Consider the following 26,997-nt stretch of genomic DNA (forward strand, 5'->3'; position numbering starts at 1 on the left):
GTGCTCCTGCACGGGTGCTGCCAGGACGGTGCGATCCTCCCTCTAACAGGTCTGGCTGTGGGCAGTGTCACAGCGTGACGGTGAAGGCAGGATTGGTGCGAATGCCTCTGCCCGAGCTCCTCTCTTCTGGTGTGAATAAAATGCTACGCTCAGCTTAAAAGTGCAGAAAGAAGGGAAGTGAACCCCAGCATAACCAGTGATGCCTGGGGGACGTCAGTGGGAAAGAGAAGGAGGGAAAGACAGAAAAAGACCCTCCTCCTGACCAGAGAGAAGCTTTCCTGGCCAGAGAAAAGGTAAAAACTGGATTTCACTGGATTCAGTCTGTCAGTAAATGAGTTACGAGATTTTCTTAGCTATCTAATAGATTTAGACACCCATGTGTAAAAGTCTCTGGAAAATGAAGAGGAGATTGGGACTCAGAGCCCTGAGGTGGCTGTCAAGTTCAAGCTGAGAGCTGGTTGGTGAGCTGGGTGCCCCTCGATGGTGTGCTGGAATTTGGCTGGATGGGGCCAAGGCAGGCCGTTAGCTTTGCCCCACGCCACAGGTGTGGGTGGATGTGTGTGAGGGGGTATGTATGAGGGTGTGAGTGTGTGAGGGGAGTCTGCATCCGTGTGTGTTTGAGTGTATGTGGGTGTGTGAGGGGTGTGTGTGTGGGGGGAAGGTGTTTGTGGGTGTGTAAGAGGAGCCTGTACCATGTGTCTTATGTGTTAGGGAAGGGTGTATGTGTATGAGAGGAGGTGGTATGTGTACATGTGTGTGAGTGTGTGAGGGGAGGATGTGTGGGTGCGTGAGGGGCGGCTGTATCCGTGTGTGTGTGAGGGGAGGTTGTATGTGTGTGAATGTGTGAGGGGCAGCAGTACCCGCGTGTGTGAGGGGAGAGTGTATGTGTGTGTGTGATGGACGGCTGTATCCGCGTGAGTGTGTGAGGGGAGGGTGTGTGTGTGTGTGTGTGTGTGTGTGTGTGTGTGTCTGAGGGACGGCTGTATCAGCGTGAGTGTGAGGGAAGGGTGGGTGTGTGTGAGTGTGTGAGGGACGGCTGTACCATCGTGTGAGGGAAGGGTGGGTGTGTGTGAGTGTGTGAGGGACAGCTGTATGCGCGTGAGTGTGTGAGGAAAGGGTGTGTGAGGGACGGTTGTATGCGCGTGAGTGTGTGAGGAAAGGGTGTGTGAGTGTGTGAGGGACGGCTGTATCCGTGTGAGTGCGTGAGGGGAGAGTGCGTGTGTGTGAGGGGCGGCAGTACCCGCGTCTGCGGGGAGGGTGTATCCGTGCGTGCGAGGGGCGGCGTGCGCCCGTGAGGGAGTGCGAGGGGCGCTGCGTGTGCCTGGGCGCGACGCTCCGCTTCGGCTCGGGCCCGGCTGCCGCCGAGGGGCGGTCGGAGGCGGCGGGGGAGCGGCGCGGAGACCCGCCTTTTCTTTCGGACGCGGGTCGCAGCCCTGCCCGGCGCCTGCCCGCTGCCGGGGGCGAGGAGCGCGATGCCGCGCCCGCCCTGCCCTGCCTGCCGGCGGCCCCGCGCCTCCACGCCGCCGGCAGCGGCGTAGCGCGCCCGCCCGCCTCGGGCGCACCGGCTGGGCAGCGCGGGCGGGGCGGCATGGGGGCTCCCGCCCCCCGCGGCGCTCGGCGCGGAGCGGATTACAAATGAGCGGCGCGGCCCGGCGCCCCGGGCCCCGCGGGTACCCCGGCATGTAGAACCTGACGGAGCGGCGCCGAGGTAAGTTCCCCCCCCCCCACTCTTCCTCCATCCTCTCCGCGGGCGCGCACCTTGCGCGGGGAGCGGCCCCTCGCTGGCGGGGCCTGGCGGGGGGAGGGCTGGGACACCTCCCCCCCCCCCCCCCCCAACACACACACACCTCACTCCCCTCTTGGCGCTGCCCGAACTTGGAGCCGCGGCTGTTAAATACCCTCCTGGCGCCGCACACCAGCCGCGTGTAACAGGGGCCGCTCTCCTACAGCACCCCCCACACCCCCCGCCGCCAGCCCCGCAGGCACGAGCATCCCCTCGGCCCGGCTGGGAGCGTTTCTCCCGCTGAAGTTGGCGGCGGCGGAACGGCCGCGGTGCAGCAGGGCCAGGGCGGGCGGGCGGCGGGGCCGCGCTTCCCCGCGGGAGTTCCCCGGCACCGCCGGGACTCGCAGCCCTCAGGGACCGTGCTGAATTTTAGCTGTCCTTGCGCTGAACGACAGCGCGAAGCCTGCCAGCCACCAGCATCCTCACACGTGCGGGTTAAATACAAACGTAAATTGTTATTAATTAGGGCGTCCTTGACCTGGCTGGGAGTCGTCTCGCTGACCCACAAGCCCTCCAAATGGGAAAGGTAACAGTGATATCGGGGGGGGTGTTCTCTGCTGTGGTGTTATCACAGAAGAAACACCTCATTTATTGTCCCCTCGGTCCACAGACTGTCAGGCATCTTGCGGTTTATAGTTTACCAAATTACGCAGCCCCCCATAACAAAAAAAAAAAAGTCAGGGATGATTTTTCAAGACTCTTCGTAAGTTCATTTGTTTACTATGGAGATGTGATTTCAGTGGTCTCCTAGGTATAAAAACATTCTGCATGTGTGATATTTTTGGTGGCATTGACAACAGATTTGTTAGTCATGGTTATGAATATGGTAATATGCAAGTCTTCCATTAAATTCTACATGCTCTAGGTAACATGGTTGAACAGTCATGTATGAAGCCTTGTGTTCTCACTGCTGCTGCAAGGGAGCAATGCCGCTTTGAACTTCCAGTCCATTTGATCACTTCCTCTTAACTTTTTGACTGTATTATAAAAAATATTTCATCTTCCAGCTGGTCAGATGTAAACTCTAAGTTTTGTGTCAGGTGCACCTCCTTGCAAGCAAGATTATGTAATGCGGAGCCCTGTGCAGAATGCAAGAGGAAATGGAAGGAAAGATTTTGGGGAAGAGGATGGTTATGTGGTTACAGTGCCTCTGTGTGTGTGTGTGTGTGTGTGTCCCTGGGGGAGAACTGAGGAGGATTATTTACTTCTGTTCCGTGGACATCCTGCCTGATCCTGAGCAAGTCTCTCACTGTTTTTCAGTGTTGCTTGCCTTCTCTGTAAAATGTCTTATCCTGTGTTACTGATTCTCAGGACTGTGTGAAGCTCCTCAGAAGCCCTTGAAAACACTTTTCTGCCAGGGAGGTACAGTGTAAATGCAAATTACTATATTGCTGTTTTAAAAATGCTTTTCAGAAGTTAAAGCGGTATCTTTAGGCAAATTATTGAAACTGCAGCCAAATGTCTTTTCAGACAGCTCCAAAGCAAACTAAAGGAACTATTTTCCTGAGTAATACTCCCCTGTAAAGAAATCTAGTGTAATTTCTCAAGAAAAGAAATTTAAAAAATCACATTTGGGTGTTATCAGATGTGTCACTCTGTTCTGTCCATGAATATTTACACCTAGTTTCTCTGCATGTAACTTGGCAGTAATTATTAGCTGAAGAAACACTTCAGTCCTAGATTGTTTAACCTGTAAGTGGTGAGTGAGGGCATGAAAGAGCTTACCCTGACCATGACATCAAACTGGCCCACTGTGAGTCTACATATCTTTGTGGTATGGTTCTGCTGTTCCATCTGTTTGTACTGTTACTCGGAGATTTGGCAATGATCAATACACTATCAGTTAGGAGCAAGCCTTCCTAGGCAAGAACTATGTCTCAGATACTGCTACAGGGCACATCTCTAACATTAAAAGTAAAGAAAAAGGTCTGAGTGCTGGCTTTTGTTTGTTTGTTTTTTAAGCTGTGAAAAGAAACTAGATGGAAAAGGACTTGAGTTTGAGACTAACCTCTGATCAGCTTTAATTTATCTTGCAAGTACATAGAACATTAATAGACTTCCTTATTTTTATTTATGGGATTCTTAGAAAATTCTTTATGTTTTCATGTGCATTGCTTACATTCTAATATACTGAAATCTCATTGGTTTTGTAATACATTTTTTAAAGGCACGGTTATTTTTCCTAACCATCTTCTGCTTTGGTAGAATCTCAATAGCTTCTACTCAGAATTGCATTTGAGGTAATGCAAGACACGACACTCCTTGATTAAGTTGTTTTTTGACAAGATTTATTTTCAGACAACCTTAAATAAATTCTTAGAATGTCAATTCTAAGGTCTTCTCATGTTGTGGGTTTAATAGGCAAGGTACTGTCAGCTGAGTTACGAGTCTTGCTAATAATATGATTACGTTGTTTTTTGAGAGATACACTTCTTGAAAACATACCTCAAAGGAGAAAATTCACAAAAGCTATGTGCAAATAATTTTTTTTTTCTACAGCAGATGGAAGAGCTCGATAATCACCACTCAAGGGTGGCTAAAATTAGTTTGAAACAGAAAATATTATTCCTACAAGTACAGTAGTGTAATTTGTATGAAATGAGCCAAATCCTACTAATTGTTACACTGGTGTAAATATAGAGTAATTCCTTTGCCTGGAGTTTCTCCTTCTTTATGAAGTAATGTAGAAGACAGGATTATAATGTTGTTGAATTTTGACACGTTCATAGCAAAGGTCAGTTCTTCTTGAAACCCAGTGGCAGAATACAGCCCAGAATTTAGCCCCCCTGTTTTCATGTTCACAATAGCATAATATTCACTCACTGAGACTCCAATTCAAAATTTGCTATAATATGATTGTGGGTAGAGGGTTGCTGAATGACTCAGATGAATGTAGCTCAGAGTAAACAAACATGTAAATCATTTCTGGCTAGAGAGAGAGAAAGGAAAACATGAGAGAGCAGAGAAAAGTCAACCTCAACGATGACACATTTATAATGACATGATCAGCCAGGATCACCAAGTTCAGCAGGATTCAGCCATCAGAAACTCAGGATTGTATTTGCCAGAGTCTTTTATCTTTGATAATGAGAGGAACCTGTATGAAGTGAGTACCTAAATGCAAGTATTACAAACAAGCAGAGTTTTCCACCTGCTTGGGCTGATAGTCTGGTAAAGGGTGAGCAGGCTCATCTCAAAAGCTGCATTTGGGCACATTTAAAGGCCCACTATGAGACCTGGGAACTAGGTGTACTGCCCGTCTCAGACAGGATGCTGCGAGTGAGTGGTAGTCTCTACAATGTCCAGTTCGGGGAAAAATACGAGCTAGCAAGTGATTCCTGGAAGTTTCTGAACCCAAAATCCTGGCTATCAATGTGGTATTGGTATGACTAACTGCAGAAGGATCCAGACCCGTCTTGTGGTTTGGATTAAGGAGTACCAGAGCAAGTCAGTGCCTTTGAAACAACTGTTTCTTTTAGCTAGGTGAGTCTCTAGCACAAAAGCAGAGCAAAGCAAAGGCTATTCTCATTTGTGTTTCTTGCCAAGGGAGACAACCAGTCAGCACAAATCACTGCAACAGAGCATCTTGCCAGTCAGGTTCTCTTTTGAATGCCCAGGACCAGTGCAGTTAAAAGGCATAGGAAGACGGAGCTGTCTCTGTGTGTGGAAGACTGCAGTCACTGGAAAGCTGGGGCAGGATTTCTATCCCTGTCAGCTGTCTGAGCTATTACGCTTCAGTGTGTTTCAGGGTAAGTTAGGTTAAGTTCACTCTCGGGGAAGCAGGAAATGTGCTGGCATCGAGGGCTGAAATGAGAGCTGGGGCTGGTCCACTTCTGCATAAAGATCAGTTCCCCAGAGCTCTGCCTCAGTGCTGGCTAACCTGTCTTGTTTTGGCTGCTTTTACTGTCATGGTAAAGAGAGGATGCTGTGTTGTTGTGTTGAGTTGTTCAATGTAAAACCTGTGCTCTTTCTGAGCTTGGAAAGCAATGAGGAGTCCTTAGAGTGAAGTGTGGCCGTAGGTATGGCATCCTTGCAGTGTTTTATAAGAGATGGTGGCTGTGAAAGGGAGAAACTTGAGAGACATGGCGTATTTCTCTATGTATATGAGTAGCAGGTAGACCTCAGTTCTCATTTCTCCATTTTTTATTTTCTTCAGAGTACATCAGGGTTTATATCGTGTTGGTTACAGTGGCCATCATAGGAGACTTGACTTAGGCAACAGGATAATTTTTGCAAATAGGAATTATGGGTGTTTCTGTTAGATCGTTAGACATGTATTATTATTTATTCTCAGCTCAATCTCTGGATTCAAGCCAGGAAGCTACTTTGTTCTTACTCCCATCTCCCTTCTCTCAGTCTCTTCCTCTTCATGTGCAGTGAACATGTTCCAGTGAGAATTGAAGCAATTTCCTGGCCCCTCTCACATGTACTGCATCGCTTTTGCATCCTTAGAGAGGAATCTGATTCACTGTTGGGGAAGGACTGATTTAAGCACCTGAATAGAGATATGTTTCCTATCATGTCTGCTAATTAATTTGTAATGCTCATTACCACAGGATGCTGTGGAGGGCAAAAGCATAAGGAGGTTGAAAAAGATGAGATGAGTTCACAACGAACAGAAAGTGTATAGGAAACACGATGGTCTGGACGTAACCTCTGGCTTTCAACATTATGAATTGCCAGAGGCAGGGAGAGTGCAGAAGGGAACTCTGCACTGTAAATGCAGTGGCTACAGACTGCTGCCCATCACCAGAGATAAGATCCTGGGATAGAAGGACCATAGGTCTAATCTTTTCCTGTGTTCTCCCAGCACCAACACACATAGCTTGCTAAAATAGCAATTCACTTTCTTCTCGGTAAAATAAAGAGGGGAGAACAGAGCTTATGGAATAGTGTCTATTGAGCATTTTGGTTACAGAATGATAACCGCAGTAGAGATTTCAGCCTGCTTGCACATATATTAATGGATTAACATAGGAAGCTGCAAGACTTTCATTATGTGAAGCCTTACTGGCAAAGCAGCGTGCGAGGATGAAGCCATTTGGGGCTCAGGGCACTGGCTGGGACAAGAAAATGAAATAATTCCACTCTCTCATTCGGTCTTTGTGTCCTATTCGTTTTGGTTTGTGCCGCATTATGAAATGGAGGTGCTGATCTCTTACTTAGCCCAGAGCTGCAGTTAATGGAAATATATATATTATGTGTGTTGGGGTATTTGAAAGTTACCATGTGAAAAGACCTCCAGGTTTATAAAATTACCCTAATGCCTTAAAGTTGTTCCTAATGGGAAAGGGGAATAAAGATTCTGAGGATGACAGTGCCTCATCACTGACTCTTCACCTGTTTCTCTTGGGAGGTCAAGTTAGATGCAGGGACGTGGTCACTCAATAAATGGACAAGGGTGAGATGGATCCCCACATACAGCTGGGGAGGCTATTTCAAAGAGAAGCATCTGCTGGAAGAGAGGGATTTTTTTAACAGTAGAAGAGAGGTTACATTGATGAAGGAAGTAAAGCCTGATCAAGGGAGGACGAAGAAGACAGGAGAGCACAGAGAATGTTCAAACAAAAGATGTGAAGTAAGGCTGTAGTGAAAATCCTTTACCCAGATCTTTCTTTCCTGTATAACACTGTCAGGGAATCTGTATTTGGGAACAGCAGACTGAGTCTCTGAAGAATCCTAAAAGTCTTCCTAAGTTTGCTTCTCCTGCAGTATTCTGTTTCTTCAGCAAGAAAACAAAGACTAACCTCCCTCTTGGGAAAGTTCGTGAGGGCCCTATCTGGAGCTGACTCTGCCCAGTGGCTCCACAGGGGTTGCTGGAGAGGACAATGCTGCCCAGCCAGCAGCCACATTCTCCTCCAGCCTCCTTGGTTCCTTGGCAGGGAGAGCAGCTCCCATGAGGTCTGGGCTGACACCCCATTGTCAGCTCCCACTGTTGGGGCTGCACAACAGGAGATAGATACAACATGGCCAAGTAGCTGATCATGACAGACACAGAGTCCTCCCTCTGTGCCATAGATCTAAGGGGCACAAGCTGAACTCAGACCAGGGGGTGTGCTCTATAGGTGGGAAAAGGGCTTTGGGCTTCCCAGACTTGAGGTCTGAAACAAGTGTATGCCTTAAAATGCACATCTTTGTTTAAACCTGGAGCTATGTGTTTATGGAGTGTTAGGGCAAATGTTCTGACATTTGTCTGTGGGTTTCTATTGATCTTGAAATAATGCCAAGTTTTAAATTATTTTTCCAACTCTCCTTACTTCTTCACCATATACAGGGATTGATACTGGTGTGCACATGTGCATACAACTAGGATTACACAAAGAGTTGATGATGAGGAGTGATATGTTATGGTCTTGCAAGCACGTGCGCCTGCGCACACACACAAAATGGCTTCACTTCCACATTATCTCTTGCAGTTTTCCCTGCACCCTGTCTGTAACCTAATCAAACAGGCTGAGCAGCTGGTGAGTGGGCGCTTTGCCTGTCAAAGACATGGGTATGAATATCAGCAGTCAACAAGCCATCACATTAGCTATTGGCACAAAATGTAATTAGTGAGAGTAGACACCCCTCCCAAAAATAAACCCATTGCTGTCCAGAGAAGCCACATGAACCCCTGGTTGACTTAAATAGTTTGGGAAAAGGAAGAAGTTGAAGTGTGGCTTGGCTGAAAGTAATATATGCAGGATGCTGCAATGGATGAAAGAAAGGTGTTTTAGAAGTCTTCTAGCCCTTCATGCAAGGGTTTCTGACTGATCTTAAGTCAAAAATAGTTCACCTGCACTGGCCATAAATCTATCAAGGGGGTCAGGTAGCACAAATACTAGCAGGTCTCTCTGGGTTGTCTTCTGATTTTGCCAGAGATTTGAATGCATTCATAAATGGAATAAGACAGAATAAGGGGAATTTCTTCCTACAAAAATCTTACGGATTCCCAAAATGGCATTCCAGCCTACAAACATAATGGTCACTAAGCCCCAAAAGTTTGTAATTATTTATGCAAAATGGAGCAACCAGAGAAGCCAAGAGCCTGGTACTTAAATCACTCAGCAGAGGGCTGGGGAAGGAAGAGGATGGGATTCAGGCCATCAGCACAAGGGTGGGCCTGGCCTAAAGTCTGTTTGGTGTGGAAGAAAGATCAGATTTGTCTGGTCCCTGCTCAGAGACATTTCCAGTTCAAGGCTAAGCTTAATTCTCAGAATTCCCGATTCTTGCCTGTCTGTAGGAAAATGTGGCTCTAACTGGCCTGTCCTCTTTCACCACTCCTGGGGCTGGCCAGGAGTTGAACTGCTGGTGAAATCCAAAGGCACCCTCTGTACCTATGAGTGAGCACAGAAGCAGCAGTGTGTAATGGAAAAATTCCCACCGACTTTACTGTGCTTTGGATGTGGTCTTGAAGAACAGTGTTTTATTTCAGATGTTCTCACTGTCCTCTGAACAGCTTATTTACATTCTTTTTTAAGGCCCAATAGCTGATGGCACCAAAATTCAGGGTGAAGTATTTGGGAGGTAGTAAAGGATCAGGGTTGCTGCCATGACCTTCCCATGTACGTTTGGATTAATCTTTCTTTCTTACAAAAATCAACTGGAAACAAAGCTCCCTCCCCTGTGGCACTGACCTATGCAGAGCAGGCCAGTTCAGGGCTGTTTTGTGTGTTTGCTTTTCTAGGATCAGAGCCTTTCTTTTTTTGCTGCTTCTGCGTGCAGAGCTTCTCCTCAATGACCAGAGGTGCGTATATGGAGCAGGGACACCTGCCTTCACTGGCGTGGCAGGCAATTTGTGAAGGTGACCTCTTCAAGAAGCATCTTTCTGTCCCTCCCAGAATGGGGTCTGACTCAGCCCAGGAGTTTGGGCTTGTGTTCAGACTCAGCCCTCGGTAAGCACGGAATTACAAATGGCTGGATAAAAGCTGCGTGCGTTGTTTTGCACTGTGACAAGCTGAGGTAAAGGGAACTAAGGAGTTGCTGCAGTCAGAATCACAGATATGTGATTCCTGCGGTCATGCTACATAGCCCCTTTCATGGAAGTCTCTATTAGAGCCCTTTAATCTGGAAATTCTGCTTGGGTGAAGTCCTTTAGCCACCAAACTTGCAGCACTGAGGCTGCAGTGCTGTGAGAAGACCCTGTGCTTGATCGTTCCTACATTTGAACTGGGGTAAGACCACAAACACCTGTCAAATCACCACTGCTGTCAGATTGTTCACAGCAACTACATTGTGAGATGGATTTTGTTGTTGTTTATGGACATTTTGGAACCTGATCCAGGGCTCTGGTATCCTTGGATGTTTGGCCAAATACATTTTTGCCAGCAATGGCTTGTAGACTGGTCTTTCTCTTTCTGTGATGCCTGTGGGAAAATTTGGACAGCCACGGGATGTAGTTCTTCTTGATCCAGACACTGATGCTTGAGCCTGAGATCCTGCTCTGTTCAAATGCCCTCCAGTAGTATTGGCATCCTGAGTGCTGTTGCACCCATTACAGCATGGGGTTTCCTCCCTTTTCAAGTGATAACCATGCATGAGTGGGTACACGCTGGGGCATACAGCAGTGTGCAGTCACAGAGCAGTGAGGCGTGGTCTGTAGCGTGTTCCTATGCTTAAATGTTGAAGTGTTATGAAGAGAATGCAGAGTTCAAAAGAAATTGAATTAGGCTTTTAGTTCTTGTTCATTTCTGGGAAGTATGTTAAATGGTATTAATACTGTGCCCATATTGCAGTTGCTGTTTAAATCGGCTTTATGGATTGAGCCTCTTAACATGGACGTAGGTTAGATTAGCAGCATCGTCACCCATTTTACAGACAAGGAAAGAGAAACACAGCAGCATACCCATGATCATGCAAAATCGAGAAGTTAAAGCCAGGTCTTTTGCTTCCTTGATGCCATGCCACACAAAGCTGTCACTGAGTTCAATTTATTAATTCAGAAGCAAAAGAACAGTGTGCTACTGATAATGTGGTTACATGAGGGATACCAACATGCTGTGTGGATTTTGTGATGGATGAATTCCTGTTTTAATGATCTTTTATAGCCCCAACATATACAATACGCCTTTGTGAGTACTAAATGGGAAATCAAGTCATAAAGAATTGATACTTCGAATAGGGGGGCACAAAGCCCTGACCACTTCCCACAACGAGACCATTAGCAGTGATGCAGTTGCACATGCACACATTGTGTTGTTATGACCATCTTAAACTCAATATTGAACATGTCCAGTGCTAAAATCAGACTGGCAGTTGAGAAGAAAGGAACATAAAGTAGGATATTTATGAAATAATTATGAAGTACTCTTAGATAGGGGATCCAAGCAAGTGAGTTCTTAGAAGAAGCTCTTGTAGAGTTTGTAGAAGTGTGCAGGTTGATTCTTTGCCTCTGTCTTGCTGGATGATGGGGAATGGATCAAACTGTGGGACAGTCTTTTTTTTGTCATTACATAGGTGTCAATCTTATTGCTGCTAAGGTCAGCCCAAAGCAGGGGTAAGTGACTGAATTCTAATTTGCAAATAGGGAAAGTGAAGAATATGGGCAGGTCTTCTCTTCAGTGGAAGTAAAGTCTTTTATAGGAAAGATCATTTATAAATATCATGGATAACTGATGTTATTCAGAAGTGCTGGTTTGTTTCCAAATTAACCAACACATAAGTAGACCTACCCTTTTCTCATTTAAATTCATTCTTTTTTTATCTTGGTTTGGATCCAGAGGCCTGATCTACTGTTTTCTATCCAACGCTCCTGTTGAATCCATATGGATCAATTATCATTATCAAGAGTATCAGGTTAGTCCTAAAGAGAACCTCTTGCATCTGAAAAATGAACCCTGGAAACAGCTTCCTCAGACTGCAGGATTTTTCTAGCCTAGATGGACCACCCCTGTGCAATGGAGACACAGAGGGGTGTTTGAATACCAAAAGGCTTTTTAGTTTGATCATCTCTGTTTTCCTAGATATTTGGAGAATGACTGTACTTTACACGACTGCCTGAGTCCATGGGAGCTGATGATGGGAACAAAGTCATGGACTGTTCCGATGGAAACCCAGTCATCTGTTCACATTAGAATGTGTTTGTTGCACTGCTGACAGTGCCTTCCATGTCTGAGCAGCTGGGGAGACCTTATGGGTCAGGAAAACACAGATTTAGCCCATAGGAAATATTAGAACCCAACTGCATGTGATTGTTTCAGTAAAGAATCCCATTTGTATTTGTTACAGCCCAGAACATACCATGACCTGAACATCATCTTTACCCTCCTAGGTGATATAATGCAGTCTTTGCAGAGCACACTCCAATGTTTTCTGTTACCAAGGCATCCAAATTCTGCATACAGATAGATAAGGCTCCAGGAGATGGTCCTGCAAATTTGTGATTTGGTCCTAAAGCTCCCCTGCTGCACACGTTCAAGCCCAGCAAAGTGCTGGTGACCTACGGATAGAGACATACTCCTAAATTGGCACTTGTTCTCTTCTCTTGTTTTTTTTGGGGGGGTGCTGAGTAGGGAAGGTGGAGCCCAAAAGTGAGAATGACAATAGACTAATGCAAAATGTAGCAGGCTTTGGGGCTGAAAGCTGAAGAAGTTCAGTAACAGCATGTGATAGACTACATCAGTGATACATGAAATGAGAAGCAAAGTGCGAAGGTACTTTGATGCACTACCAAAGCTTTGCAATACCTTCCCTGCTGAGTTAGAGGAGAGTTTTAATTTGGTGAGTCTAGTCAATGGCATCAGCCCACTGTAACAAGGCAGGAAGGAGTCCAGAATAGTGGCTTCTCTTTTCAGCTTTACCTGTGCAACTAGGAATTCTGTCACTGAAGTCAGCAAGACAAGTGAATCTGCATAAGCGGAATGAAATTTAGAGCACGTATGATGCATTTGAAACAAATTGGGTCTGCTTCGGATGAAGTAACATGAAGGAAGAGCATAGTAAATTAATAACTAACATTAGAAAGGAAAGTAGAAGAGGGATTTAAGAGAAAGGAGAGCTCTAAGTATTTTCTTGCACTAAGATGACATATAAATATATACAGACTTAATTAGGAGAAGGTTAGTTGAAATCTCAAAGCCAGCTATCAGCTTCTCACTTTCTCACAATATTTTGTTGCAGCCTACTATAAAAAAGGCATGTAATTAAAACAGATTTATTCATCCAATCATGCAGGCGTTACAATGAGACACTGTTTCCAGAACTCAGGTCTTTTTGTTCAACTTAATGGAAAATAATAATATATGGGAAAGGTATCTCCCATGTTAATACGCAATATTCATCCCTTGTACCTTGGCATTGGTTTGTTCCGTGTCTTTGCCCTGAGCCCAGCAGACTGCAAACACACTATGAGATTTTGCCCTGCATTTTATGTGTATAAAGGGAGGATTTTGCCTGAGACGTTTTCAGTTGCAATGCCGTAGTTGCTTATATTGCTTACTTAGACTTCTCTGTGTGCCCTAAGGATTTGCAGTCCTATGCTAATGTAATACATAGAGTCACCTTGACTTCACATTTATCAGCTTATGCAAGTGCTAACCTTTTACTGCACTGCAACAGAAATGTCATTCCTGTTCAGCCTCGAGATGACAAACAAACAGCTTCATTGTCAATAACAGATTTAGGAGGCTGGCTGGCTCAGTGGCTTTGGGAGCATAGTTTTTGTCAAAGACTACACAAACCAGAGTGGTCAATCTTATTCTTTTTCCCCAGGGGGGAATGGTGTGTGTTTGTTTGTTTATTTGAGTGGTTTCACCTTTTTCAGGTTTTCAGGTGGGCATACTTGAAGTATGATGAACATTTCATACCAGCTTTCCACTCACTATCTGTGCTATTACCGGGTGCAGCATTTGCGCTTGTTTTGGGGCAGCTTGAACTGTAGGATCCTTGGCAGGAATGCAGTATCCCTAGAGCTATCACTGCCTCTCATTCTCTCTTACTGAAAGTTGAAGTCCAGAATGAAATTTGCGAAACATATGGAGAGCATTTGACTTTTTCAACCTGAAATGTCAGCCAAGTAACATTTGTGGAACTGGTAGAGCCAGACACCAGGCAGTAGTCACTGTGTAACAGCCTGGACCATCCTGCTAAGGAGACTCAGTCGCTCGCATGAAATACAGGGGAATTCTTGGAGGAGTCTAGCTTCTTGCACCCAGACCCCTCACTCTCATAGCTCCCCCTGAAGGCATGGTATCTTGGCTAAGACAGCAGAGGTTTGAGACTGGTGTTAGTATTAGCATGGTATGTTGAGCAGGTTTGTTGGCTTCAGAGGGTGTCTTACTAACCAAGCCGGACACTGCTTTACCTGACCTGGCACGTTCAAAGTGAGCTTGAGTGCCGCTGTCGTTAAAAGCACCACAGAAAACCCAAAGCACAAATAAAGGGAAACTAGGCAATAATCCTCACAGAAAACTAAACTGAAACAAAAAACTATTTCAAGGCCCAGAATATACCCTTAGCAAAACATTTTGATCTTGCCAAGGAAAGTAAGTCATCCATGACTGAGGGAGGGTGCATTGTTCTGTGACACCTTGGGGATGAAAGAAAATACAGAGTACTAGGAGGAAAAAGAAAGACTAGAGGTAGAAAAGCATCTGCAATTGGAATCCTTCTGAATTGTGTACTCTGAATAAATACCACCTGGAGCCTCAAGGCTTGGCTGTGGGGGAGGGTACAAGGACTGTAGTGCCTTCCTTCCCATTGCAGGAGTGTGTGGGAAGGAGGCAAGCAGGCATCAGGGGGACAAAAAGAACAAGAGTGACACAGCTAGTGCAGGGGGTGATGCCTAACAGTGTGACAGGTCACTCAGGACAGCAGCAAGCAGTGCCTTTAATTATTTTAAGGTAGAGCTTGGAGCAGAAGCAGGGCAGAGGGAAGAGCTTTACTCACCATGACAATATGGGTAGAGCTCAGGACTTACAGCCCTTTTCCCCTTCATCAGTCATCCTCCCCATGAAAATACAGAGGCAATCATTGGGGAAAAAACCCAATCTGTGTGTTCAAGTAACTCATTTCTAACAAACACAGAAGTGCTTGGATTCATCCAGAGGGGACACTTACTAAGCTGACATGGAATCAATTAATTTCAGAAGACTTTGAATGTGTCTTTTAGGGGACAGGAGAAATTTCTGAGTGCATAGGAATGAACTGAGACATTTAAGAGATGCACCAAGTCTCACTCCAGCTGAAACACCCCTCTTGCAAGGAGAAAGGCTGACAAAGGAGTGAATGAGTTCCTTGCCCTGAACTGTAGGATGAGCAGCAGCAGCATCATCCCTTGCTCACTGTGGGGAGAAAGGTGTTATTTGTGCTCACCTAGATAGAACCAAATAGGTGACTTTGCCGCTGTGTAAAATCAGTGAACCCTTTGTGGTGTGGCTGATGCCCTGTAGTTTTCTATGCCTGCCTATGTCTGTATGAAAGCTGGAGAGCATGTGTGTGTCTGTCTGGCTCAGCTTCTTCAGGCTGCTGTTCTGGCTTGAGAAACTACACCAGAGAACAGTATTTGTGGTTGTCAGAGATGCCTGCTGGTAGTAAGGTTTACACTACTGTGTTTTGATCAGAAATCAGTAAAGGTGGACATGAACTGTAGCTCTGAAAATAGCTCTGGAAGGAAGGAGCCAGACTGGCTGGGTCAAAGGTATGCAAACAAGGAAGCAAACAGCAAGCAAGTGGCCTCATGCATTTTAGTCAAAATTGAAAAGAGGTCTTCACTGACAGCAAAATCCAGCTAAAAAAGAGAATGCAAGGGCTCCTCAGAGTGCTGGAGGGCACAGGAACGTTGGTGCTAAATCTAGCTTCCCACTTGAGCTGTGCTGTGCAAAGGTATTTGATAGGCAGGGGATGAAAACCTCAAAGAAACAGACTGAAGAAGCTGAGAAACGATAGCTAGGCTACAAGTACTGTAACATTAAATAAAAAAATACTTCTGGTCCATCATGGCACTTCAGAATGCAAGGCCTAAGAAATGTAACCTCAGTACGTTGAGAAGAATTCGGCTTTAGTTCATCAGTGTAAAAAGTTCATTGTTTTATTTATTTTTTTTCATGCATGTGCTCGCTGAAACTAGCTACTAAATACAAAACTATTCCTTTATTATAGTTGCAGGAAAGGACATGAAAAATCAGAATGTCTTGAGAAAACTGTGGACCTGAATACTTTCAGTGAAGCCAAATTAAATCCTGCATGTAATTAAGCCAGTAGGGATGCAGGGTTATTCTTAAAGAGTCAAAGAATTAATTTTAGATTTGTGAAAACATACTCACGAGCAAAATCAGGCTCAGGATTTTAATCAATCATGTAGTCCATCTAGAAACATCTCAGCATTTGAAGAAAGTCCCAATTTTCTCTTGCAGTGATGCATGTAACATATCAAGTCTTCCATGGATACCCCTTTTGCAGTCATTTTTGCTATTCTGTTATGAAGACTTGATTGTGGGTAATAAAATTTAATGGACAGTGTTCAAGAATGCTAACAGCTAATTAGATGAACAAAAAAATGTGTAAATTGAAATTATAGAACTATACATGGTCATTATGCCCATGCCCATTGAAAGTGTAAGTGAAAAAAATACCCAGGACTTCATTTAATATCTTTGCCAGTTGTTTGCTATATAAGCTGGGTTTAGCCTTTTGGATCTGTTTTTTAATCAGACACTCTATCTGCGTTATGTGTCTGGAAAGAACAGTGCTGACAGTATCTTGAAAAGTGCTGTGCAGTGAGAGAAAGTTATCGAAGCTGGGAGGAAGGTAAAAAATTAATTCTCGAAACAGAATACATTCCTGTTACGGCAACCAAGACCAGGGCCTCTTGGTGTCTTTACTTGTAGCCACCAATGATGGCACAAACTGTAAAACCAAACGAGAGAAGCAAAGAGAAATGCAGATCTGAAAAACTACTTGCCCAAAGGTGCAGCAGAAAGGCAGTGGAAAAATCCCCAGTTTGCCATGTCACTGGGATGTGGCTGTCAGATGAAATGCCTCTGCTAAAACTCCCAGCCAGAATCCTGATTTCCTTTCAACCCCAGAGAGGCTCTCAGGCACCTCAAAGATTTTACCCACCCTTTATTTTGCCACATTTGATGGAGTATACTTTATAACAGACAGACCCAATTCTTGTGGGAACAACCAGACCCTTCACATAACTGACATAAGAAGCCAAAGTCAGAGCAGAGCTTGGGACTAATCTCATTTCCCACACATTAATTCTGCTTGTTTTGCTGTAGACCTAATGATCTGTGAGAAACTCGGCTGACATGGTTATGCTGTTTCTACAGTCATCCCAGAGGTCATCCCCAGCTCTCCTGACAGCTTGGAAGGTTTGCAGAAAACTAAGCCTCAGGTAGCTAGGCAGTGGGGATCTTAGCTTGATACTCATTTCTCCAGTCAATGTCAAAAGACCTGCTCCACTGGAAACAACTCTCAGAAGGGAGGGTTACGTTGTGAATGTTGTGTTCACAGTATGAGGTAGTTCAGAGTCCAGGACTGGGGTCAGACTGAGTGAGCAAGAGGTGGAAGTGCCTCTCCAGTCCCTACTCCTTAAAGTGGCGTATGTTAGGTGAAACAGCATCTGGGTGATGTCTGATATCGGCAGTGGCCCAACCAGCAGTTTGCATAGTTCTTTAAATTCTCTGTGTGTGTGTTTCCTGTGTTTCAATGAACACTTTGAGCATAGCTCCCTTTCTGTTCACTTCTTGTACAGATTTTGTTCGTGCAAAAAAGGTGAGGCAAAATAGGTGAGGGTGTCTTCAAACATCACCAAAGCATGGAGGTAGGAAGTATAAATAATGCAAACTGGTAGCTTTCCTTCTCCTCCCTTGTGTAAGAACTGGAATTGCAATCAGCATTGATACCTTGATGATTGTGCTCCAGAATTAGCCCCTCACTGAGGTGGATGGAACTGTTTAAACCTCTCTGAGCCTTTTGTTCCTTTCCCAGGCTCTGTGCTAACTCCTGTAGCTGTCTAAGCATCAGATACCCACATTTCCAGGTTGTCTTCACAGTCATCATAGATGGAAGCTTTCAGTTAAGAAATCAAGAGGAAAAAAAAGCAAGAGGAAGGCAAGAAAAAATGAGGATTTGAGAGAACAGTGCCTGTCAGAAGAGACTAGCAGTGCATCATCGCTGTACATCTGCTCCAGTGCCTTGTTCTCGTGAAATCATCAGTAGGGAAAACAGCTGTGCTACCCTGAAGCCTTACTCTCCTGTACAATCTTCCCCACATAGTTCAGCCATCGGTCAGTGGTTAAGGTGTGAACCTGGAGTGGAATGAGGTTCTCTGCAGGCCCCAGGCTTCCAGTTGAAAGTTGGTAGTGTCTCCTGCTTTTCCTTACTTAGAAAATGGGGGTGATGATACTTTATATTTTGCAAGGAGTCCTAACCAGACATGCTAGTAAGAACAGATTTGCGGGAGGAGGGCTCTTAGGCCCAGGGCTTTAAAGAAAAAGGAGAGAAATTTGCAAATAGTGCCTGTCTGGTAATATATGTGCTGTTTGGATTTCTGTCTATAGCCGCAGTTATGACTGTACTTAAATAAAGTTGTCTAGTGTGTAACATATTTTCTCAGCTGATTTTAAGCTCTGCATGGCAGTAATTAGAGGTGTCTTGGAGTAGAGAAGCTTCAGCAGGTCTTGGCTGTAAGTAGGCATGTATAGAAATGAATTTCTTCTCTGCCAAAAGTGGTGTTAAATTGGTGGCTGTTTTATCTGATTGAGTCAAAGGGATCCTGTCATGCTACATGTGAACAAGGGTGTATGATATCTAGTTGGCATGATTTAATAGACTTACAAAACTGTCTTCATGGAGAATACCCAGTGAAGCTTCTGCACTGTTGACTGAGTGATAACACCTTTTTAGTTTTATAAATAGCAGAGCAGGCAATCCTTAAAGTGTGCCACCATTGCCCTGACCTACCTGGTACCAGAGCAGAGCACACAGATACCCCTTGCTGCACGGACCATGCTGGCTCTTTTTTCCAGCCAGGAAAGGGCTTACAGAGAAGGTGGCGCCGTGGCCTGCAGAGAAGGTCTGGCATGCCCAAATCAAGCAGCTATAGTATTGCTGAGTCCCTCGGCCCTAAAGCCCCATTTCTCCCCTCTTTGCCTCATACCTCAGATCTCCAAACTTTCGCTTAAAGTTAATGAGATTTTTAAACCTAGATAATTTGGGACACTTTCTCTCTTGGTTTCTGCATCAATGAAGTTCACTCAGTGACTCACACTCTTTACTTCACACCCTAGAGGCTGGAAACTTTTTTTTTTTTTTTTCCAGAAGAACACATTCTCATGTAATTATTGAACTCCCAAAGCTCAGGGCTGAAAATAAACCCCAGCAAATGTGGCTAGACTCCCAAGGAAGTGACAAGCATGGCATGACTGTAATCTAGTGTAGTCTAGTCATGCAGACTGTGAACAGTTATGGAGAGCACACAACCCTGGGGAAAACTCTTCTGGGGTGAAACAACTCCTTGATATGCTGCTAAGAGTGATACTACTTACATGGCCTTCCTGAGGCCTGTTCAGCCCTGGTTTTTCCTCAATCTCAATCTTAATGCCAAAACAGTTCCTTTCAGAGTCACTTTACAGATAGTGCATTACTGCTCCACTGGCAGAGATCAGTATCTTGTAAACCATCTGTACTGTAAGAAACAATGCTGTCTTGTCAGGGAGATGATGAAGAGGATATCCTACATGATGTATATCTGCAATTTAGCAGCTCTGTGTAGACATCCAGGAAAGACAGGTGGATAAAAAACACAGCTAAAGGTACTTCAGGAACACACATATAGGAGGAAACCCCAAGAAGCCAAGAGCAAAGATAGATGCAGGTAGATGTTGTTTGGGTAAATTAAGCAATTAGTCACCTTTTTTCCTTGCAGGCTCAGTGCTCGCTATTCCTTTCATGTGCAGTAAATCACAATTTTGATGCATGTCTACCATGATCTGACCTACATTTTATGTAGACGCTAGGAAAATATAAACCAATTCTGCAAAGAGATGTTCAGAGAAAGCAGAAGAGCAGCACATTAAAATTGCAGGTGCGTGGGGAGGAGAGGCCACAGATCCTGCCTTGTAGGGACCACACATTGTCTCATGCCTCATTCCTTTGCCAGAAGTGTAACTCTCCTGACTGGCAGAGATATCTGAGAGATGCTCAGTGGATGAGAAGGGGACAGAGGTCTTTGGTATCCCAGTAATGCTCAGCAGGTTCCAGACACCAGTTATGAGGGCTAGCTGGAAGAGAGTAGAAGCAAAGAGCCTTTACAGAGCAGTGGACGGGAGAGATCACTATCAAGAGAGGAAAAGAAAACTAGTAGAGACAGCCATGGTAATTACTGCTTCAGCGGTGATTTTCATTAATCTGCAAGATCTTCCTCTCAGCAGAGATCGGACAGAAAAGGGGAAAGTGAAGATGTGTCAGAAGAGACCTGAGAGGGAGGAAGAGGGAGAAAGGGAGGACAGGACATTCACTCAGGAGAACCTGGGAGAGAAAAAGGAATGCCCTGGAGTGGTCTGTAAATCCAACAGTGAAGACAGACCCAGGGGCAAGGTATTAAGGTATTTGTTAACTGTTTTCTTTTTAAAGTTTGCAAAACATTAGTTTTTAAATAGTTTATTCTTCATTAGCATAATTAAGAATACACAAGTCTAAACTCACTGAAAACAGAATTAACAAATTAGCAGGTGCAGGAATTTGGAAGCAAGAGGTTTGGGAAAACAGAGCTTGCAAATGTCGGCATTAAGTAGAGCAGTGAAATCGTGCCAAGCCTTATTTATGGATTTGTGCATTTCCTTTGCCTAGGCCCACTCCTACAGCCAGAGGAATACAGCTCAATTTAAACATGAACCCCCTGCAGTTACACTGTAGCTGAGCCTAACACTGAGAGCATAAAAAATAAATCTCTTCTGAAGAAAAACTGATGAGCCTCACCTCAGATGTCTCTTGAAAGCTGACATATCTTGAATGAACACTTAACTGAACAGGGAAGCAAACCGCAAAATTAAATAAAAAAAAAAGGGAGAAAATTTTAGAATAGTATCTCAAAGAAAGAAAATACAAAAGGAAAGCAGTGACATTAAGTTATGCTGCAGACAAGAACTTGGGGAGGAAGAAAAAAGCATCCTATGCCCACGTGAGAAGTTTCCCTTAGGAAGACCAGGGACTGATTTCCAAGATAATATCCTGCAGATTTTTTCAGCACGTGATGGAGTAGCCCTGTGGAATATTTAAAATAAGGTGTTTTCCCTGCAAGGTGGGACTTTTCCATTTTTTATCATCACTTCTTGTGCAACCTTTCATGGGACAGAACTACTGCCCCCCACCAGGGCATGGGCCCCAGCAGAGGGAAGTCATTGCCGCGAGATTGGAAAAGGGTGCCAGAAGGCTTCCGCTGCAAGATCATGGGGCAGGACTCGTCTGCAAACTTCAGATGTGAGCCCGAGGAAGAGAGACTGCAGCGTTGCTCTTAACCACAGTGGCTGCCTCTAAGGTGAGGGGCGGGTGTGGGCAGAGGCAAAGCTCCTGCTTGGTTCTCTCCATACAGACAGCAACCATAGGGCAGGGGAAGAGCATTTCACATCCCTCTGAAGGGGCTCAGTGACTCAGCTCCCCTGGAGGCATTCTGACTCCACATTGCTCTGGCATTGTGCTTGTCTCAGTAGACAAGGGATCTGTTACACATATTAAGCTGTACATATATATGTATGTGCATTTCTGGGCAAATCTGGCCAATTATCGCTTGATGTCTCGAAAGGATGAAGCAAGTCACTTCACTTCTGTTTGCTGTGGATTTCCCATCCATACAGTGAGAGGTTGAATGCTGTCTGTGCTGTAAAAAGTACTTTTAGATCTGTGGCTGAAAAGCCATGTAAAAGATGGGTGTTGTTATTGTTGGCAGCCAAAGGGCACAATTAAGTATACAAAGATTAAAAAATAACATGGTTACTCCTACAAATCTCTGCCCCAAATCTCTGACTTTATAAGAATGATCTGGTAGTTGAATAGCCAAGTTTTAGACTGGAGATACTATTCAGGAACCTAATTAGGACATTAATAGAAGCAAATATCTGTGTCCTATGCATTTCTTTACTTACAAGTAGTACAACAGTATTATGCCTCTTCCATGCTGCTTTATGTCTGCGCAGCAATTTTTTGTGTCTTTTAGATTTGCATGCTTAATTATTTTGAAAACAACATTTTTCCATTTTGAATCAATGTTTTTTTATCTCCTCCAGCCTTTCTGTGGGTCTTCTAAAACTGTCCAATTTGCAGTTCTAGGCTCCTTCCTAAGATATCTTAATGAACTAGGATTTGGCTTTGCTTCTTTATTTTATCTGCAGACTACTCTGTTTATTATCATTGTCAGGGGAAGCTTCCTCCCACTTTCTTTCTATGAAGATTTCCCTTTTCTTTTTTTTCTGCATTTTTACCTCACCGTAAAATACCCCACTTTACTGTGCAGCTGAGGCAGTAATTTTGTCAAGAGACTGTCTCAGCAGAAGCGGCAGTGGAGGATGCTAGGACCAGGCCTGACTTGTGCAGAAACGTGACTGAGAGAAACTGTGATTGCACTACCATTGCAATCTGTAATGCTTAATCTCCATCATTTTAAAACAGTACATTCAGCAAGACCTTTTGCTTGTAGAAATGTTTTTCTTTCTCAGCCCTACAATCATCTGGGTAGCTCAAGACTACAGGATTAGCTGGTGAGGTGCACCTGAACCCACCAGGGTCCTCCACCACAGCGGGGAAGCTGCACAGCCAGAAGGGACTGTGCCCTGCACGGCTGCTGCTAGTGAAGGAGAGGTAATCCCCCCACACCAAGTTATGCTGCATTCAAATCAGTCACCTGCTCTAAGTACTTCAAATACTTGGATTTTTCAGAATTTTCTTCCTCTGTCTGGAAGCCCCTAAGAAATCTTTATTTTTCCTGTGAAGGTTTTAGAATGGAGAGATGTCTGAAAGCTTGTTCCCTTTTCACAGAGCGCAGGCACACAAGCGTCACTGCCAGGCACTAGCACCCTCACGGGAGCAGGGCAGCCACTCATTGCCCATTGGGAGCTCTCTTTTTGGTCCCATTTGTGCATCTGACTGTGAAATGCAAGTGGTGTACTCACTGCCCTTGAGGCACAGAGTCCTTGTGTTCTTGTCCCCAGTGTTCTGTAGCTGCAGGGAATTTGGCTTTTAATCCCTCTATATTTACCATAGTTTGGAAATTAACTCAGGGAAGCAGTATTCACGGGTCTTACACTGTTGCATCTCCAAAAGGTACTGCAGGTGAACGTAGTATTGTCTAAAGCAGCCTTTCTTTGCAATTGGGAACATTTATGTGAGAACTGAGCATGTGATTTTTCCTCTTCCTTCCAATAACCTCTGGTTCGGTTTGAATGACAAAATTAGGAACAAAACTAAAAGGGAGCCAGAGCTGGAGTTACTACTGCAGAGTAACCTCAAAGGCTGTCAGCGTAGGGGGCTGCAGGTGATGGTGCTGCATACCTGGGTCTTGACTGTGTTTTTACGCAGGTGCCAATGAAAACAGTTCCAGCACATCTTGTTCAGAAATGGTATCTGATAAGCACTACTAAATCCAACCATTACTGAGACAAGAAAGAGAGCTTAAACAACTGTCACCGTTAGGTATAGCTTGCTGCAACTGCCCTTTCCTCACCCCGACAACTGTGCCATAATCTTCTATTCTCCTTTTGCAACTGGGTGGTTTACTTGCACTTTCAGGCAGGCTGAGGCAATTCTAACAGTCCATAATGCCATCAGCTCTCCTAGAGATGATGTTCACAGATTATCTTGTTGATTGAAGAAACGATTACAACATTCACTGAGCAAGAGTGGGAACAGGCAAAAAAAAACATCTCTTCAATAGCTACAGCAGCTAGAGATTACAAGCAGCAGACGCAAAAACAGTGGACATAGAGCACAGAAATTATAATGATGCCATGCCACATTAGTGCTGCATTAGCAGTTAAGACAACGGGGTGGCTTGCTTGACAGTATATCTCAGTTCAGTTGACATCTCTTTTTTGTTATTAGATGGTGGAAAATTAATAGATAGCCCATCTCAAAAGAGTAAGGGACAGAGCAGTGACGTCAGACAGATAAAATGAGCTTTCTGTCTTGTCTGTATTTGCAAAGATGCACACTGTGAATATATTCCGGGGCGTTCTTTTTTACTAGGCTTCTTACAATGGTACATTTTTATTTATTCACACCTGGGTGATGGCTGTATGGAAAGAAGTGGAAGAATTACAAACTGTAAATACTTCATTGTAATAGTAGCTAAAGGCATGTGCTGCAGCTATTCCATCACCAGAAAGTCATTTTAGTAGCCCAGACTGATTTTTGTTGAGGCAATTCTGAAATACTCCAGGGATGGGTCAATACTCCCCCCTCCCTCTGCCTCCCAAATAAGAGCAGTTGGCTCTACACCAGAAGTTTTTTCTGTCATCCTTTCCATTAAGACATGCTGGAAGTTGTGTGTTGCTTTCAGGAGAGGTGAAACCAAATCTGGGCTACCTAGACCCTGCAAAGACCACACTGGCAGAGCTGGAGATAGACAAGGATACTGCCCTGAACCCAGGGCTGACTATTGGCCCATGTTCTGCATGGCTGCTTAGGCTGTGTGGATCACAACAGCAAGCAGTAGATGTCATGGTTATTATTGCCCAGAGACCAGAGAAAGCACTTTGAAGTCAAACGTATTAGCAACTTTCCTGGAGTGCAAACAGTATACATGTGTGCATAGAATGAATTTATTGTTTGATAAATTCAGACAAGCTTGGTATTAGCTTTTGTTGTCATTTCCCAAGAAAGGGTACTGTTTGTTGTTTGAATTTACTTGCAGAGTAGAAGGTTGAGCAGCCTCATACCAGCTTGCTTACAAGCTATAATGGATTCTGGTTTCAGCGCATATACCTAGGATTTATCCAGATTAATATGAAATGCTGCAACTTCTGTGCAACCAGACTGAAGCTAATGAAGGTTATAACATAAACTAGGGGTTTCTTAATACTGTTTCCTTGGTGACTTTCACCCTTGAATGATGCCAGTACATCCTGTTCAGGCAAGAGGCCTTAAGAGTCATGTGCAATGGCGGAGTGGTAACAGAAATGTGCTGAGCTGAGCCAGGTGCGTACAAATCTTTTTCCTCTGTGGCAAAGCAGAGTTTCCCAGAGAATTGTTTTCCCATGCACTGTTAAAACTCAGGGCATTACTCATTTGGATGAATTAAGCAGCCTGCCCACAAAATGTAGTGATTGCCTATCTACTGAAATGTTGTTACACCGTGTATTTTAAAATACACTAAAATACACATTGAAAATAAACTATTTTATTTAAGTCACAGATATATAAAATTTAAAAGTCTGGACAGCACCTTCTTGAAATACAGTTCTGCTGAAGAGAACATCAAGCTCAGCAGGTGGGAGATGGAGGATGGAGAACTGTTAGGAGCAAAAGAGAGAAGAATAACTTTTCTGGGTTGCTACAGGTGATTATTGCTAGCAGTGAATCAGTGGTAGCCCACCTCTACAGCTCAAAAAGCCTTCTGAGAACACCCTGCTCCTCTGAAGCCCCTGTCCCTGGCACTATGAAGGACTCAAGTGCTTAAGCAGAAGGTTCAGTAGAGAAACTGAGCAAGAACAGGACAAAAAAAATTATGCTTGGCTTGAGGAGGAAAGCAAGAAGTATAAAATGCCTCATCTTCTTAAATGGTTAGGTTTATGATGTGAATTTTCTCTGTAGTCAGGTCAGTCCAGGTGTGAAGAAGGGCTTGTGTGCTGGCAAACTTGTCAGTTTTGTTTCCAACTACAGCAGTTAGATATAACAAATGCAGAAGTCTTTTCCTGCAAATTTTCCTTACTTGCGTCTGCAGATGAGTATAGTCATAATGGAACTTTCTATCTCTCCAAAATTAAACCTTCATTTTCCATCCTGAATACCAGCCTTGGCTACCAACTAGCTGACTTTGATTCTGCAGAAGTATGGCGGGGTGGAGCCTTGCATCTACAAAACCCCCTGCGAAACCCGAGGGGTGTTTCAGGCCTGTAGAGCTCAGCCTGACACCGAGGCCAGTTTCACTGTGTTATTTTCTTTAGGTTCTTCTGCTCTAGTCATCACTAGAGCATGGGAGACCCCTTCAACTCCTCACCAAGACAACATGATTCACATCTGTTACATGCTGGCTTTTAGGTTCTCCCTGTAGGTTTAAGCATATGTGGTACAGTGTTGTGATTTGTTATTTTCCTTTGATATACATATGTAGTTGTGCTCCTCTGCTTGAGGAGGCAAGGTTAAACCAATTGCTTTGCACATGGAATGGAAAATGGCAAATTTTGCGATGCTCTTTACTTCCTGGGCAAGTTTGTGCTACAGAGTCATGCTGGCTCTCAGTCAGGCTGTGTCCAGCAGAGAGAACTTATTCATCTAGTAGAGAATTCAGCTGTGCCAAGATTTCCAGCCTCCAGCATTAGGTGGCCTTGTAGATGTCCTGGACTGACATGATTGAGCATCCAAAAGCCAGAACACTGAGAACTGAGATTGATTCCTAAATTTTAGTTAGAACCACCGATTGCTCGGAGAGGAACAGGTACTTTCTTAAGACCAACAGTATTTCCAAGCATACTACATACACAGTATCTTTTGTAATGATATGTTTATATATACATATATATATATATATACACCCATATGCGGTTGGTCATGACTCATCAATTGATTATGCAGCGGAAGAGAATTATACCGAAGAGTTGGCCTTTCCAAATCAAACATATATATCTGATAATTGTCACCATCCCCAGGAAGTTAAGAATTGCAGCTGGGACTTGAGTCAAATTATGACATTTTGAGTTACTGGCAAAGAATTTTCTTTTGGCTTCTGTAAATTTATAATCTGAAGTTTGAGGTTGTCTTCTTTTACAAACACTTCTCAGATTAGAAGGTTACATGCAGTACCCCAGTGACTGTATGTATTCTTAACTACGCCTGAAGTGATGACGAGTGAAAAACGTTCTAAGGAGAATTTTTCTCTGCATCTTCTAAGGACATATCTTCCAATGTGAATCATGAACGACTGCAGCCTTGCATTTTTATCACATACTCTATTAGTGCTCTCCCTTTCACTCATCTTGGGCAGTGAAACTAGATTACTCATCTCCAATTTTATTAGCTGTCAGTTTCTCCTTTTTGTGTTGTACTGCAACCCTGCAAGTTTTGGAAAGCACTTATTC

At 44.3% G+C, this 26,997-nt stretch overlaps 1 protein-coding gene across 4 annotated transcripts in view; it reads left to right on the forward strand.

Annotated features, from left to right (window-relative positions):
- The first annotated feature begins 1,329 nt into the window (after positions 1 to 1,329).
- The window catches only part of TRPC5 (transient receptor potential cation channel subfamily C member 5), a 103,114-nt gene continuing 77,446 nt past the window's right edge, over positions 1,330 to 26,997 (forward strand). For 3 of the 4 annotated variants that reach the window (XR_006166981.1, XR_006166982.1, XM_042807419.1), the window contains exon 1: positions 1,330 to 1,708. The gene's annotated coding sequence lies outside the window, so the exon portion shown is untranslated. Of the gene's footprint in view, positions 1,709 to 21,167; positions 21,249 to 26,997 lie in introns of those variants that run through there. The other variant, XM_032983434.2, reaches the window with a different exon arrangement.

The sequence above is a fragment of the Tyto alba genome, unplaced genomic scaffold, assembly GCF_018691265.1.
Source record: "Tyto alba isolate M040663 unplaced genomic scaffold, T.alba_DEE_v4.0 Super-Scaffold_5, whole genome shotgun sequence".
NCBI classification, from domain to species: Eukaryota; Metazoa; Chordata; class Aves; order Strigiformes; family Tytonidae; genus Tyto; species Tyto alba.